The sequence below is a fragment of the Triturus cristatus genome, chromosome 4_2 (assembly GCF_964204655.1).
Source record: "Triturus cristatus chromosome 4_2, aTriCri1.1, whole genome shotgun sequence".
Taxonomy (NCBI): domain Eukaryota; kingdom Metazoa; phylum Chordata; class Amphibia; order Caudata; family Salamandridae; genus Triturus; species Triturus cristatus.
Genome location: NC_140586.1, coordinates 881,788,898 through 881,805,286, shown reverse-complemented (window position 1 = coordinate 881,805,286; position 16,389 = coordinate 881,788,898). Strand labels below are relative to the sequence as shown.

At 52.0% G+C, this 16,389-nt stretch overlaps 1 protein-coding gene across 1 annotated transcript in view; it reads right to left on the bottom strand.

The window, feature by feature from the left end:
• DUSP12 (dual specificity phosphatase 12) overlaps nucleotides 1-16,389 on the bottom strand; it is a 204,736-nt gene that overhangs the window by 118,167 nt on the left and 70,180 nt on the right. The window lies entirely within an intron of this gene.

The window sequence follows — 16,389 nt, the reverse complement described above, 5'->3', positions numbered from 1 at the left end:
TACAGAAGTTACTTGGGCAGGAATTACATCCCCTGCAGGAAGAGAAAGCCTGTGTGATTTAAGTTAACTACATGGTTCAGTGCACACCCTTAAAAGGATCTGGGATTACTGGTGCTGGAGTAGAGGGGCCAGTGTTCATAGGTGAGAATCTGAAACCAGGAGTCTGCAGAGGACGACACTGGATATTGCCAATGGGCTGGGTTAGGGGTGACAACAGCCGACCAACATGACCACTTAAGAGTTTCACTTCACTCCCACATGTGAGAATTCTCATTTTGCACCATCCAAACTCTACAAGCATGAGTGATCGTATCGGTAGGAGGCAGTATGAGGTCTACAGACTGTCCTGCAGGTGCTTCTGGGGTGTTGGCACCATCAGGCTGTGTTGGAGTGTGCTCTAAGCATGAGTGATCTTACCGAGAGGAGGCACTCTGAGGTCTCCAGACTATCCTGCAGGTGCTTCTGTGGGGGGGGGGGGGGGGGGGGAGGGGGGGTTGGCTCCATCAGGCTTTGGTGGAGTGCGCTCTAAGCATGAGTGATCTTACCGAGAGGAGGCCCTCGGAGGTCTCCAGACTATCCTGCAGGTGCTTCTGGAGTGTTGGCTCCATCAGGCTGTGGTGGAGTGCGCTCTAAGCATGAGTGATCTTACCGAGAGGAGGCGCTCTGAGGTCTCCAGACTATCCTGCAGGTGCTTCTGTGTGTGGGGGGGGGGGGGGGGGGGACGGGGGCGGGGGTTGGCTCCAACAGGCTGTGGTGGAGTGCGCTCTTGTAGGCCTCATGTTACTGGTTCCGCTGATGAGCATGAGACCGTAGTATTGGGTGTGAAAATAGTAGACCTCTGGACCGCGCTGATTGCATTCACTAGCCATGAGGGTGGTGCTCCACAGAGGAGGAGGATGGGGGCCATCCTGAAAGGAGCACCAGCTGTCATTTTGTCTCCACAGCGGTGCTGATGACAACTGAAGCAGGTGTGAGAATGTATAAGGCGAGTCCAGGTACAGCCCATTAATCAGGGCCTCATAGGAGGGTTAGTGAATACTTGATTAACTTGAAATATGCACGATTGCAGCAATGGGAAGAGTAGGAAATACCTTGCCTCCTCTACAGAGACAATGCTGGCTGGCACTACTGATACCGACAGTCACTCTGCATGGAAGCTGAATGAAGATTGGAGTCACATTCACTCTGCCTTGAACACTGTAGCTTACCCTGGAGGACATGGAGATCATACAGACTGAACTGTAAACTTTGGAATAGAGATGGAACCCCTAGCTCCATTTTGGGGTGGACTTGGTCTGCACCTTATAAGCACATACAAATAGAATGAGATGGGGCTTGCTCCCTGCGTCACAAACCGAAGACAGATTCCATGAGGTCTGGTCTCATTCTGCATTAAACGCAAAATAAGGAAAAGGGACCAGAAACAAAGCAAGCTGATATTGGATATTAAACCGTTTGTGGAAATTAATTGAGGAAGCATCAGGGACTAGACTAGATGCCTCTCCAGTTGCTATTAGCAGAGATATGGGAGTAGAGAATTTTTCAGGATTGTGTGCTGCAAATGGAAATAATGGTTACATCCCAAGGGTTGAATCAACTATCTGCATAGGGTTAACGAAAGTGTATGGTCCACCAATGGCTACAAAGATGTATCTTAAATGCAAGATCTTTGGCTGTCATGTGCCCCGACGAACTACATATCACTTGAATAAAGAGAGAAGCCCATCGCTGACCAGTCTTTCGGCCCCATCTTTAAATTTTGTTATACTGGTGGGCCTATTCAATCATCTTGGAGGGGCAGCATATTACCCCCTTATGAGAAGGAGACAAGTCCTCCCCATTGAATTATAGACAAATAACACTACTTAATGCTGTAGTGACAAGGTTCATTAGGAGTACACTAGAACATCTCCAAGGACGGGTAGGGTAAAGGGAAATCTTGCCTTTACATCAAGCCGGTTTTAGAAAAAACAGTTCAACAATGGTTAATATTGCAGAAATGCAAATGATACTGGAAACATATTTAACAACCAGAAAACAGTTTGTGTATGCAGCCTTTATTGATTTTGTACTGCCTTAGATCGGGTCCCACATTAGGGAGGAAACTCACAATATTAGCAATCCCGCCAACCCTCTAATACTTACTAATCGTCTTCAATTCTTTGACTTGGTGTCGAGCATGATTTGGAGGGAGGGGGTAAAGTCAAGGAGTTGCAACAAAATTAAGTTTATATATAATGGTCGGAAACAGGGGCGTCTTTTTGACCCCATTACTGTTTTCATTTTAGATTTTTGATTTACCAGTGGTAGTATCAAAATCCACAGGAGACGTTCCAATAGTCGGTGGTCAAAAACGACCTTACCTACTCTATGCTGACAATATTTTAATGTTTGATTTGTCACCTAAAGGCTTACAAAGAAGACTGAATAATCTGAAATGTTATTCTCAGTAATTTTTTGAACATACGACGAAAAGGCAAATTGTTTTCTTTAAAGGCAGAAATCATCAGGAAAAAAAACATTTTAATTGGTATGTGGGGACAGAATCACTGAAAGTAGTACAAGAGTATACTTTTTTGGGGAAGATCTTTAGCTCCTCGCTAGAGGATAGGGCACAAATAGCTTTTTATAATGCACATCGTCTGAGACATTTTGCACACCCTTCCCATTCTCTATTATACGAGGTTGAAACAATTGCTATTAAGAAATGTGCTTTATAGATCTGATGGAGGGCAAAATCCTCTGAATGTTTTGTTCTTTAACCCCTCCCCTGCTCATGACGGAGCCATTCCGTCATGAGCCACGGTTGCCGTGTGCTCATGACGGAGTGGCTCCGTCATGCCGCGCCCGTTGGCAGCCGCTCCGCCCACGCGGCGCTAATTCCCCGCCTGTGCGGGCGATTAGCGCCGTGGGCGGAGTCATGACGTAACCACTACGTCATGAGCACAGCTCAACCGTGGCTCATGACGGAGTGGCTCCGTCATGAGCACAGCGCCACCGCGCTGCCGTCCCCACCCGCCCCAGCGCCGCGGCGGAATTCCCCCCGCAGCGAAGGGGTTAAATATATCCGCACCAGTATGCACCAGTATATGCCATCGGGTTAGACCTCGCACTGGCCAGTGCCAATGTGTTGGGTATGGCTATAGTATTATGCTGGGGGCTGTGCCTGGTGCACTTTGAAGGGAATATTTGGAGGAAGTTATGAGCCACTGAAATTGTAAAAGGCAAATGTTTTCTATCCCACATTCAGTAAAAATCCATTATTTGCCCTGAATTTGCTTAAACGGGGGAAAGAAATATTTATGAACATGTATAGGGCTGAGTTAAAGATATTTCTTAAGTTCTTTTGCCCAGCCCTTAGTATGCAAATGGATAGACATGCTTGTGACAGTAAAAGTAAGTTTTTTTTATATTAACTCTAGTAAGGAAAACACTGCACAATCATATTTGGAATGGAACTTAGATTACGGGGTGCAAAGAGGTATTTTCTTAAGGATACTCAATCTGCTCCCCCTTAGAAATATAATGCGCGCATGGAAGAACAAAAGGGAAGATCACATATGCGAATTATGTAAAGGGGTATTAAAGATCTACACCATGTCCTTTTTAGGTCTCGCCTACGCAGCGCGCATGCGCTGCTTAGGAGACCTTTAGGAATCGATTCACTTTTCGGCCAAAAACGTGCACTCTTTGGATTGCTTTCAATGGCAACGCGTGCACGTTTGGGGATTCCCTTGCGGGAGCGAGCTTTGAAACCATCTGTTTGTAATTAACTTGCAAACAGATGGTGCCCCTGCTCGCTCCCGCAAGGGAAACGCGCCACCGAAACCCCTCTGAGTGGTGCCCTCAGCGTCGCTTTAACTTTCGAAGCCGCGGGGCCGCGCTGGTCTTCCCTTCTCGCTGTCAAAGTCTTCCTTTTGCTTTTATGATACTCTTTCACTCCCCTTATGTTATTATTTTTTCTAGTCGTTTATTTTCAGTTTATTTTTCCTTGTTCACTTTCTGTATTTTGCTCGCTAGTGTTCGTTTATTTTTCCTTGTTTATTTTATGTTTCACTTTCAGTATTTTGCTCGTTTCTCTTCTACCCAGCGTTAAAAAGCAGAAATAGGCAAGGCTAAGGTAATCTGACATTCTCTTAGAGAGGACATTGTATTAATCACGTAGGAGTCTAGAAACGGGAACTGCCAAACATACTAGGGCGAGGGGAGAAAGACATGCTCGAGAAGGTATTCACGAGCTGAGTCGTCCAATGAGGGACGTGAGGGGCGTGTGCGCGAGGCTGCTCATATTTACCGCCATCTCTCTGCCAATCTGATCCTATGCTGGGTGCAGCGCACAATTCAGGACAACTGGACCGCGCATGTGAGTTCCGCCTTGTGTTCAGTTGTTATGCGACCCGGAAGTAGTGCTGAAATTCTGGACAAATAACATTCATTAACAGAACAAGTAAGGCTAGAGGGCATTAGGTTTTTTTCAAGCATGGCCCGTGTAAGTAGAGGGCAAGTGGTCACCTTAATGCTGCGTTTCAGGATTTTTTCACGGATATTAATGAGCTGTCCCCACCGTAACTCTAGGAGACATATGAGTGGAGCACTGAAGCTGAGTAACCGTCAGGCTCTAGCGACCGAGGCAGGGCATGGAGACCAGCAGCCGGAGGTTCTTGTGCAGGTGAGTTGTTTCTCAAGTCCACTGCTCTGACAAGTATATTTACACATCACCCGTGAGAATAGGTGCATACAAAAATGTTAAATATGTTCAGTTTAATTCTCCTTTCTGTAGGGGCACCTGGGTTATCAAATTGAATGGCATATGTGTACAATGTCCCCTTGTCACGTATGACACTAACAGCCAGTCCAGCATGTTGCATTTTGGGACTACGAGTTTGACACAACTCATGCACCCTACAGACAGTAGTGCTGGAACAATTATCAGAGTGGGGTGCTGCCATCAATGCTACATCACTGAAGTCATAGGGTTTGTGAGAAATCAAAGTATAGAAAATGAGTCACGTTTATTCAGCAGCAAAGTGGTAAAGATGTAGTATGTAACCAGTGGCTCTGGTTGGAGCACACTATCACAAATATAGTGCTCAACCATGGTGTGGTAGCTCACTTTAATTAACAGACAGCACATTTTCAATTGACATGGCCACAACATTCTCACAGACATGCAGTTTTACTGATAAAAACGATATAGCATATGTTGGACAGGCCACACGACGGGCTTGCTCCCTCCCCGCATGACAGGGCCCAAGCCCCGGCCCGCCAGGCGTGACCCACAAGAATCACCCGCACCCCGTCTCCCGACAGAACTCCTGCCCCCGGACCTCCATGTATCACGGGACCGAGCCACCACCGGCTCCCCCGGCCGGATCAAGCCGCCATCTTGGGCCCTGCGCCACGAGGCCGCGTGGCCTCCACCCGACCCTAACCCTGGGCCTGGCCGGCCCCGACATCCCGGCACCACCATCCACCCAGGAGGTGAGCGGACCACTTGGCAGGTCAATGGGAGAACGAAGCGTCAAGGGCTCTCCCCCGCCAGGTGCCGATCGCCTCCAGCTCCCCCAGGCGCTGGCTCCACCCCCTGCTGGGTGTCTGGACACCTTCATCCCGGACCCTCCGACCTCCAAGTGCGAAGGTCCGGACATCAAAGGGCGCCAGACCTATAACTAGGGCAGCTCCGGAGCAGGACGGCAGTTGTATCCTGGAGTCGAGAGACACCGAGAGAACTCAGCCTTGACGGACTACTGGCGCTGCCGTAGCCCTACCTTGTGAACTATCGTCCTGCCTGCTGGCGCTGCCGCGGCCTTCTGCAACATCCATCCTCGTTGGGACCTGCTGGCGCTGCCGCGGCCCGTTGTAACGACCATCTTCACCGGGACCTGCTGGCGCTGCCGCAGACCGTGTATCGACCATCTTCCCGGGACCTGCTGGCGCTGCCGCGGACCGTGTATCGACCATCTTCACCGGGACCTGCTGGCGCTGCCGCGGCCCGTCCCAGCTAGAACACCAAGCTCGAGGATTGTGAGCTATCCACCATACCATCTCAACTACCAGACTGGTAACCAGACTGTCCCGCTACCCCCTTTTCCCCATCTTGAGAGACTTGAATCGAGGGGACCCCTGAGTCCAGACCTCCTTGTACCATTTCATCGTACCTTAAGAAATTGCCTATAAAGACCGCTAAATCTTCTCCTTGTGTGGTGTCTGTCTGTGGGGGGGAAGTTATTTATCTGTACGATCGCTGGAGACGGCTCTCCCCGGAGACCTCTCCCCTTGTCCGTAGTATTGGGTGTGAAAATAGTAGACCTCTGGACCGCGCTGATTGCATTCACTAGCCATGAGGGTGGTGCTCCACAGAGGAGGAGGATGGGGGCCATCCTGAAAGGAGCACCAGCTGTCATTTTGTCTCCACAGCGGTGCTGATGACAACTGAAGCAGGTGTGAGAATGTATAAGGCGAGTCCAGGTACAGCCCATTAATCAGGGCCTCATAGGAGGGTTAGTGAATACTTGATTAACTTGAAATATGCACGATTGCAGCAATGGGAAGAGTAGGAAATACCTTGCCTCCTCTACAGAGACAATGCTGGCTGGCACTACTGATACCGACAGTCACTCTGCATGGAAGCTGAATGAAGATTGGAGTCACATTCACTCTGCCTTGAACACTGTAGCTTACCCTGGAGGACATGGAGATCATACAGACTGAACTGTAAACTTTGGAATAGAGATGGAACCCCTAGCTCCATTTTGGGGTGGACTTGGTCTGCACCTTATAAGCACATACAAATAGAATGAGATGGGGCTTGCTCCCTGCGTCACAAACCGAAGACAGATTCCATGAGGTCTGGTCTCATTCTGCATTAAACGCAAAATAAGGAAAAGGGACCAGAAACAAAGCGAGCTGATATTGGATATTAAACCGTTTGTGGAAATTAATTGAGGAAGCATCAGGGACTAGACTAGATGCCTCTCCAGTTGCTATTAGCAGAGATATGGGAGTAGAGAATTTTTCAGGATTGTGTGCTGCAAATGGAAATAATGGTTACATCCCAAGGGTTGAATCAACTATCTGCATAGGGTTAACGAAAGTGTATGGTGCACCAATAGCTACAAAGATGTATCTTTAAAAGCAAGATCTTTGGCTGTCATGTGCCCCGACGAACTACATATCACTTGAATAAAGAGAGAAGCCCATCGCTGACCAGTCTTTCGGCCCCATCTTTAAATTTTGTTATACTGGTGGGCCTATTCAATCATCTTGGAGGGGCAGCATATTACTCCCTTATGAGAAGGAGACAAGTCCTCCCCATTGGATTATAGACAAATAACACTACTTAATGCTGTAGTGACAAGGTTCATTAGGAGTACACTAGAACATCTCCAAGGACGGGTAGGATAAAGGGAAATCTTGCCTTTACATCAAGCCGGTTTTAGAAAAAACAGTTCAACAATGGTTAATATTGCAGAAATGCAAATGATACTGGAAACATATTTAACAACCAGAAAACAGTTTGTGTATGCAGCCTTTATTGATTTTGTACTGCCTTAGATCGGGTCCCACATTAGGGAGGAAACTCACAATATTAGCAATCCCGCCAACCCTCTAATACTTACTAATCGTCTTCAATTCTTTGACTTGGTGTCGAGCATGATTTGGCGGGAGGGGGTAAAGTCAAGGAGTTGCAACAAAATTAAGTTTATATATAATGGTCGGAAACAGGGGCGTCTTTTTGACCCCATTACTGTTTTCATTTTAGATTTTTGATTTACCAGTGGTAGTATCAAAATCCACAGGAGACGTTCCAATAGTCGGTGGTCAAAAACGACCTTACCTACTCTATGCTGACAATATTTTAATGTTTGATTTGTCACCTAAAGGCTTACAAAGAAGACTGAATAATCTGAAATGTTATTCTCAGTAATTTTTTGAACATACGACGAAAAGGCAAATTGTTTTCTTTAAAGGCAGAAATCATCAGGAAAAAAAACATTTTAATTGGTATGTGGGGACAGAATCACTGAAAGTAGTACAAGAGTATACTTTTTTGGGGAAGATCTTTAGCTCCTCGCTAGAGGATAGGGCACAAATAGCTTTTTATAATGCACATCGTCTGAGACATTTTGCACACCCTTCCCATTCTCTATTATACGAGGTTGAAACAATTGCTATTAAGAAATGTGCTTTATAGATCTGATGGAGGGCAAAATCCTCTGAATGTTTTGTTCTTTAACCCCTCCCCTGCTCATGACGGAGCCATTCCGTCATGAGCCACGGTTGCCGTGTGCTCATGACGGAGTGGCTCCGTCATGCCGCGCCCGTTGGCAGCCGCTCCGCCCACGCGGCGCTAATTCCCCGCCTGTGCGGGCGATTAGCGCCGTGGGCGGAGTCATGACGTAACCACTACGTCATGAGCACAGCTCAACCGTGGCTCATGACGGAGTGGCTCCGTCATGAGCACAGCGCCACCGCGCTGCCGTCCCCACCCGCCCCAGCGCCGCGGCGGAATTCCCCCCGCAGCGAAGGGGTTAAATATATCCGCACCAGTATGCACCAGTATATGCCATCGGGTTAGACCTCGCACTGGCCAGTGCCAATGTGTTGGGTATGGCTATAGTATTATGCTGGGGGCTGTGCCTGGTGCACTTTGAAGGGAATATTTGGAGGAAGTTATGAGCCACTGAAATTGTAAAAGGCAAATGTTTTCTATCCCACATTCAGTAAAAATCCATTATTTGCCCTGAATTTGCTTAAACGGGGGAAAGAAATATTTATGAACATGTATAGGGCTGAGTTAAAGATATTTCTTAAGTTCTTTTGCCCAGCCCTTAGTATGCAAATGGATAGACATGCTTGTGACAGTAAAAGTAAGTTTTTTTTATATTAACTCTAGTAAGGAAAACACTGCACAATCATATTTGGAATGGAACTTAGATTACGGGGTGCAAAGAGGTATTTTCTTAAGGATACTCAATCTGCTCCCCCTTAGAAATATAATGCGCGCATGGAAGAACAAAAGGGAAGATCACATATGCGAATTATGTAAAGGGGTATTAAAGATCTACACCATGTCCTTTTTAGGTCTCGCCTACGCAGCGCGCATGCGCTGCTTAGGAGACCTTTAGGAATCGATTCACTTTTCGGCCAAAAACGTGCACTCTTTGGATTGCTTTCAATGGCAACGCGTGCACGTTTGGGGATTCCCTTGCGGGAGCGAGCTTTGAAACCATCTGTTTGTAATTAACTTGCAAACAGATGGTGCCCCTGCTCGCTCCCGCAAGGGAAACGCGCCACCGAAACCCCTCTGAGTGGTGCCCTCAGCGTCGCTTTAACTTTCGAAGCCGCGGGGCCGCGCTGGTCTTCCCTTCTCGCTGTCAAAGTCTTCCTTTTGCTTTTATGATACTCTTTCACTCCCCTTATGTTATTATTTTTTCTAGTCGTTTATTTTCAGTTTATTTTTCCTTGTTCACTTTCTGTATTTTGCTCGCTAGTGTTCGTTTATTTTTCCTTGTTTATTTTATGTTTCACTTTCAGTATTTTGCTCGTTTCTCTTCTACCCAGCGTTAAAAAGCAGAAATAGGCAAGGCTAAGGTAATCTGACATTCTCTTAGAGAGGACATTGTATTAATCACGTAGGAGTCTAGAAACGGGAACTGCCAAACATACTAGGGCGAGGGGAGAAAGACATGCTCAAGAAGGTATTCACGAGCTGAGTCGTCCAATGAGGGACGTGAGGGGAGTGTGCGCGAGGCTGCTCATATTTACCGCCATCTCTCTGCCAATCTGATCCTATGCTGGGTGCAGCGCACAATTCAGGACAACTGGACCGCGCATGTGAGTTCCGCCTTGTGTTCAGTTGTTATGCGACCCGGAAGTAGTGCTGAAATTCTGGACAAATAACATTCATTAACAGAAGAAGTAAGGCTAGAGGGCATTAGGTTTTTTTCAAGCATGGCCCGTGTAAGTAGAGGGCAAGTGGTCACCTTAATGCTGCGTTTCAGGATTTTTTCACGGATATTAATGAGCTGTCCCCACCGTAACTCTAGGAGACATATGAGTGGAGCACTGAAGCTGAGTAACCGTCAGGCTCTAGCGACCGAGGCAGGGCATGGAGACCAGCAGCCGGAGGTTCTTGTGCAGGTGAGTTGTTTCTCAAGTCCACTGCTCTGACAAGTATATTTACACATCACCCGTGAGAATAGGTGCATACAAAAATGTTAAATATGTTCAGTTTAATTCTCCTTTCTGTAGGGGCACCTGGGTTATCAAATTGAATGGCATATGTGTACAATGTCCCCTTGTCACGTATGACACTAACAGCCAGTCCAGCATGTTGCATTTTGGGACTACGAGTTTGACACAACTCATGCACCCTACAGACAGTAGTGCTGGAACAATTATCAGAGTGGGGTGCTGCCATCAATGCTACATCACTGAAGTCATAGGGTTTGTGAGAAATCAAAGTATAGAAAATGAGTCACGTTTATTCAGCAGCAAAGTGGTAAAGATGTAGTATGTAACCAGTGGCTCTGGTTGGAGCACACTATCACAAATATAGTGCTCAACCATGGTGTGGTAGCTCACTTTAATTAACAGACAGCACATTTTCAATTGACATGGCCACAACATTCTCACAGACATGCAGTTTTACTGATAAAAACGATATAGCATATGTTGGACAGGCCACACGACGGGCTTGCTCCCTCCCCGCATGACAGGGCCCAAGCCCCGGCCCGCCAGGCGTGACCCACAAGAATCACCCGCACCCCGTCTCCCGACAGAACTCCTGCCCCCGGACCTCCATGTATCACGGGACCGAGCCACCACCGGCTCCCCCGGCCGGATCAAGCCGCCATCTTGGGCCCTGCTCCACGAGGCCGCGTGGCCTCCACCCGACCCTAACCCTGGGCCTGGCCGGCCCCGACATCCCGGCACCACCATCCACCCAGGAGGTGAGCGGACCACTTGGCAGGTCAATGGGAGAACGAAGCGTCAAGGGCTCTCCCCCGCCAGGTGCCGATCGCCTCCAGCTCCCCCAGGCGCTGGCTCCACCCCCTGCTGGGTGTCTGGACACCTTCATCCCGGACCCTCCGACCTCCAAGTGCGAAGGTCCGGACATCAAAGGGCGCCAGACCTATAACTAGGGCAGCTCCGGAGCAGGACGGCAGTTGTATCCTGGAGTCGAGAGACACCGAGAGAACTCAGCCTTGACGGACTACTGGCGCTGCCGTAGCCCTACCTTGTGAACTATCGTCCTGCCTGCTGGCGCTGCCGCGGCCTTCTGCAACATCCATCCTCGTTGGGACCTGCTGGCGCTGCCGCGGCCCGTTGTAACGACCATCTTCACCGGGACCTGCTGGCGCTGCCGCAGACCGTGTATCGACCATCTTCCCGGGACCTGCTGGCGCTGCCGCGGACCGTGTATCGACCATCTTCACCGGGACCTGCTGGCGCTGCCGCGGCCCGTCCCAGCTAGAACACCAAGCTCGAGGATTGTGAGCTATCCACCATACCATCTCAACTACCAGACTGGTAACCAGACTGTCCCGCTACCCCCTTTTCCCCATCTTGAGAGACTTGAATCGAGGGGACCCCTGAGTCCAGACCTCCTTGTACCATTTCATCGTACCTTAAGAAATTGCCTATAAAGACCGCTAAATCTTCTCCTTGTGTGGTGTCTGTCTGTGGGGGGGAAGTTATTTATCTGTACGATCGCTGGAGACGGCTCTCCCCGGAGACCTCTCCCCTTGTCCTCGGCCGACCCTCCCGGTCCGTCTAACATTGGTGGCCAGCGGCGCGATCCGAATCAACGCGTAATCGTACAGAGAGTAGCTCACCCCACGACAAAACCACGATGTCAGCCAAAGATAGCGGTTCCACTGAAAAGTTCCAAATGGATAAGTTGGAAGAATATAGCCACCGCGAACTTAAACAATTCTGCATGGAACTAGGCATTGCTACCACCGGCCTGAGTACCAAAGACGATTTGAAGCGCGCCCTTGAGTCGTGGGCAGAAACTGGGGTCGCCGGATCCCCCGACCAAAACAGTGTCGCACCAGAGGGGAACGCCACGGCTCCCGAGGCGCGGGGAACGGGCCTCTCGCAGGAGGAGATCCAAGAAAGAGAAAGAACCAGATTACATGAGTTGGAAATGGCACGACTCAAGATGGACGGTGAACTAAAGTTAGCCGAGCAGAAACTAAATCTAGAACATCTGCGGCTCCGAGAAGAACGAGAAGAAAAACAGAGACAGAGAGAGCTCGAGGAAAAAAGAATAACACTCGAACACGAGCGCAAACTGGCGGAAATAGAACTTCGGAAACAGAATAAAGAACCGGGGGTGCCTGAGCGACAGCACACCCCGGGAGCAACCGAGAAAAAAGTCCACATCCCCAAGGATGTTGTCCGAGAGGACGACATACAACAGTGGTTCAAAGCCTACGAGATCGCCATGACCTCCCACCGGATCGACCGGAGTGATTGGGGAGCCGGACTATGGGGGAGGTTCGTCAACGAAGGCCGCGATGCCCTATTGCAGCTCCCAGATCACCAAATGTCGTCCTACGACCACATGAAGGCTGCTCTCCTCACCCGCTACGGCCTCACACCCGAGATGTACCGCCAGAGGTTCAGAGACTGCACCCGGATCCCGGGTACAACTTGGGTGGAGTACGCCAACTATTTCAGCCGAGCCTTCGAGGGTTGGATCAAGGGGAGCCATGTAACGACCTACGAGCAACTCTTTAACCTTATGGTATGGGAGCACCTGTCGAACAACTGTTTCGTCGAGCTCAGGCAGCACCTCCTCGACAGTAAATTGACTGACCCCCGGCAACTCGCCGCCGAAGCTGACCGATGGGAAAGCACCCGAGTGGGCCGGAGAGGACCACACGAGCAAAACCGAAACAACCAAGGCCAGCACCGTCCCCGGGGAGGAGGAGGAGGAGGAGGCCAGGGGCGAGGGAGAGACACCATCCCGGCAACACCCGTGGCCAGCACCCCGCCCCCGGCCGGCCGGGGCAACCCCCCGATGCGCCCGGGGTTCCGAGCCAACGTCACGTGCCACCGATGCCAGCGAGTCGGCCACTACGCCAATGACCCGAGCTGCCCGCAGAACCAAACACCAAAGCCCCGCCAGGTAGCTGCCGCCGCCCTGGGGGAAGAACGACTATCAGAGGAACAGGAAGAATATGAGCCGGCCCAGCAAGAGTGGGAACCGGCCGCCATGGTTCTAGCATGCCTAGGGGGAAAAGACATGGTCCCGCCGGCTCCCCTACCCGCCAACACCCGGAAATACGGCCAGTGGGTGACCATTAATGGGCGTCGGGCCGAGGCCTTACGTGACACAGGCGCCAGTGTGACGGCCGTCCGCTGTCACCTGGTGAAGCCCGAGCAGATCCTGCCGAACATTCTCTGCCCCGTCCGCTCAGCCGACAATTCCGAAAGTCTGTGTCAAATGGCCTGCGTCCCCTTCGAATGGGGAGGGGTCGCCGGCCTGCTGAAAGTGACGGTCAGGGATGATGCCCCCGTGGACTGCCTCCTGGGGAATGACCTTGAGAGTTCCCCGTGGGCCACCGTCGTAATCAATCAATCAATCAATCAATCAAGGAAATTTATAGAGCGCACTACCTACCCGTAGGGTCTCGAGGCGCTTGGGGGGGGGGGGGGGGTGCCGCTACTGCTCGAACAGCCAGGTCTTGAGCTTCTTCCTGAAGGAGAGGTGGTCTTGGGTCAGGCGCAGGTCGGCCGGGAGGGAGTTCCAGGTTTTGGCGGCCAGGTAGGAGAAGGACCTTCCTCCAGCAGTGGTTCTGCGGATGCGTGGGACGGTGGCGAGGGCGTGGCTGGCGGATCGGAGGTGGCGTCTGGGAGCGTAGAAGTTGATTCGGTTGTTGAGGTAGCTCGGGCCTTGGTCGTGGAGAGCTTTGTGTGCGTGGGTAAGGAGGCGGAAGGTGATTCTCTTGTTGATCGGGAGCCAGTGCAGGTCTCTTAGGTGTCCGGAGATGTGGCTGTGACGTGGGATGTCGAGGATGAGTCTGGCTGAGGCGTTCTGGATGCGCTGGAGTCTCTTCTGGATCTTGGCGGTGGTTCCGGCGTAGAGTGCGTTGCCGTAGTCCAGTCGGCTGGTGACGAGGGCCTGGGTGACGGTCTTCCTGGTCTCCGTGGGGATCCACCAGAAGAGAGCACCTGGGGATGCTGGGCCTCCCGGACTGGGCCTGCGTAACGACCCGGTCCATGGCCGCCCGTGCCGTCCCCCGATCAGAAGAACCGGAATGGCCAGCACCTCCGCCCCCGGTCGCCCCAGTAGAGGACAACGACGAGGCCAACCCCCCAGAACCAACGACCGAAGGGGACGCGCAACCCCAGGACCTTCCCGGCCTGGCTCAGTGGCGTCAAGAAGGGGGGCCCACCCAAGAACAGTTCCGCCAGGAGCAAAAGACCTGCCCCTCCCTCGAGGGACTCCGCCAGCAAGCCAGCGCCCAGAGCGCAGGGGACTCCACCGGAACTCACTGGGTCTATTGGGATAACGACCTGCTATACAGCGAACAAAGAATCGCAGAGCTAGGGGCCGGTCGAGTGCTGGTGGTACCTCTCCGCTTCAGAGACTTCCTACTAACTCTGGCCCACGATGTCCCCCTGGCTGGACACCTGGGCCAGGACAAAACTTACAGTCGCCTAGTGACTCACTTTTTCTGGCCGAAGATGCGGAACGACGTCCTTAACCACTGCCGGTCCTGCCCCACGTGCCAGGCCAGCGGGAAGAGCGGCCGTAAGCTGAAGGCCCCTCTGCAACCCTTCCCAGTGGTCACCACCCCGTTTGAGAGGGTAGGAATAGACATTGTGGGGCCCCTGGACCCCCGCACGGCACAAGGACATAGGTTCATCCTGGTACTGGTGGACCACGCCACCCGCTACCCCGAGGCGGTGCCCCTACGAACTGTAACAGCTCCGGTGGTTGGCCGGGCCCTAATGGGGATCTTCTCCCGGGTGGGCTTCCCCCGAGAAGTCGTCAGCGACCGAGGCACGAACTTTATCTCAAAATATATGAAGTCCCTCTGGCAACAGTGCGGGGTCACCTACCGATTCACGACCCCCTATCACCCCCAAGGGAACGGACTAGTGGAGCGATTCAACCGCACCCTCAAGGGGATGATTGGGGGATTGGAAGAGCCCCTCCGTCGCCAGTGGGATGTCCTACTCCCGTGCCTCCTCTTTGCCTACCGAGAAGTTCCCCAGAAGTCCCTCGGCTTTAGCCCTTTCGAACTCCTGTACGGGCACCCTGTGCGAGGGCCCCTCAGCCTAGTCAAAGAAGGTTGGGAGCTGGCCCCCCTAAAGACCCCTCCAGACGTCTTCAAGTACCTCCTGGCCCTCCGCAATCAGACCCGGCGCTTCAGGGAGATGGCCAAGGCGAACCTCGAGGCCAGTCAGGAGGACATGAAAAGATGGTACGATCACAATGCCTCCTCCGTCGAGTTCGAACCGGGTCAACAAGTGTGGGTGATGTCCCCCACCGAACCATGCGCCTTGCAAGATAAGTGGACGGGGCCCTTCAAAGTGGTCGAGCGCAAAAGCCCCGTCACTTACCTCATCGACATGGGGACCCCCCGGAACCCCCTTCGGGTCCTCCACACCAACAGACTCAAACCACACTTTGTGCGCTCAGAACTCAGCCTCCTGATGGCTACGGACAGTGGGGCGGAGGAGGACTCCGAACCCCTCCCGGATCTCCTGAAGACTCAGGAGAACGACGGTTCCGTGGACGGGGTCCGGCTCTCCGATGCCCTCACCCCAGAGCAACGCCAGGGCTGCCGGGACCTCCTGCTGCGGTTCGCTACACTGTTCTCCCTCACCCCCGGAATCACCCCTTGGTGCTTGCACGACGTGGACACCGGGGACAGTCCCCTTATCCGACACCGGGCCTACCGCGTGCCAGATCGGGTACGGGCCTGCATCCAAGAGGAAGTGGCCAAAATGCTCACGATCGGGGTCATCGAGCCCTCGGACAGCCCCTGGGCCAGCCCGGTTGTACTGGTCCCCAAAGCCGCTGCCCCCGGCACCACACCTGAACTGAGATCCTGCGTCGACTACCGGGGCTTGAACGCTGTCACCCGGACCGACGCTCATCCTATCCCCCGAGCGGATGAATTGATCGACCGGCTGGGGGCCGCCCGCTACCTCAGCATCTTCGACCTAACAGCGGGCTACTGGCAGATCGGTCTCACACCCCGGGCTCAGGAACGGTCCGCCTTCTCTACCCCCGATGGCCACTACCACTTCAAGGTCATGCCCTTCGGCATGAAGAATGCCCCCGCTACTTTTCAACGTCTAGTGAACCAGGTCTTGGCGGGGATCGAAGAGTTCAGCGCCGCCTACCTGGACGATATCGCT